Genomic DNA, 1,429 nt, shown 5'->3' with positions numbered 1-1,429 from the left:
GAGTAGAAACAGTTTGTACTGAGCATTGGAGTCCAGATTTCCGGTGGATGAAATAATATGGTTACAGGAATACAGTGGTGCCTTTTAGAAGGATCACTATCTCTTGGAAGAGTATGTCCCTATGACACAATCAAAACTCTGACTTTTTGACTACCTGATAAGACTGATTGGATCTAATTAGAGCCCATTACTTTTGTAGAGCTGAACTCTGAGCTATAGTTGCTGGAAGAAGTTATAAGTTAACCTATAGAAATTAAGAATATAGAAATTAAGCAGTAAAAGTTAAATTTAAAAAAAAGCCAACTGGGATCAAAGAATTAATAGAAAAAGCAAAATTCACTAACACCTTGTTAATTTTCCCCACTTGCAACCTCTCTAGTATGGCAAAACAAAAGTACAGGAGTTGATGTTAAAGGTATTATATGGGGACAATGTTGAGAAACAGCTGTTCAACTGAATGCCACCGTGTGTGCCTTAGCACTTAATTATACTTAGTGGTATAGCTCCTATCTGTAAGTACATCTCATTTGCCAGGTTAAACATTAGCTTGTTGTTATACTTTTATCTAAAGTAATTATTACTTACGTATAGATGTCATCCCACAATGCTTGCCAAAATTTTCAGACTCTGGATTTTTTAATTATTGAATCTGATAAGATTTGAACCCTATAAATTAACACATTACCATTGGTAAGATGAAGAACATTTTGTTTTTAAGTTTTGTAAGTGTAGAGAAAGCAGACTTGCAGGAAGCGCACCTGAGGGGAGGTGGATACGCCATGGGTAGCATCCAGGTCTCAAAGAAAGGCTGATACTCTACCCCATTCAGTTGTTAAAGGCAAATCACTTCTGGTTTTGCTTTGGTCAATGAAGTTCTGGCCATGGTAATCTGAAAATAGAAGCAAGGTGAGACCATAGGCAGGGTGAGACTGCTGGGGGCAGTGATAATTCTGTTAGACAAAGTAGCCTGAGGTGGGAGGGAAGAAACATGATAGATATATTTTATGTTTGCCATCTGATTCCACTCTGCTACATACAACTATCAGAAATTGTACACATCGATACTTTAAAGTGTTCTGGCTATATTAAATATCTCTGAATGACAGAACTGGCACAAATCACACGCTCTCTCCCTTCCTTATGCTATTGTAGGTGGATCAAGCAAGAATAATGTGACTTCTCCCAAATCTGCAAAATAATTTTACTCTGTGTTCTAGTCTTTGTATGTACAAGTTGCATGGAATTGACTGTAGCTGAAGGACTAATGCCCATTTATTTGTAGTTACTATTGATTAAACTCAGCTTTTTTAATTGCTGGAAGGTGAGTTACTGTGGAAAGATTTAACCTCTGTCTGTAATGTGTAATAAAACTCTTCCACTTACAGAAACACCTTGCAGGCTGCCATAGTATTCCCAGAAACTTTTCCTG

The sequence above is a fragment of the Mesitornis unicolor genome, unplaced genomic scaffold (assembly GCF_000695765.1).
Source record: "Mesitornis unicolor isolate BGI_N332 unplaced genomic scaffold, ASM69576v1 scaffold3946, whole genome shotgun sequence".
NCBI lineage: Eukaryota > Metazoa > Chordata > Aves > Mesitornithiformes > Mesitornithidae > Mesitornis > Mesitornis unicolor.
This window is presented reverse-complemented; position numbering follows the sequence as displayed.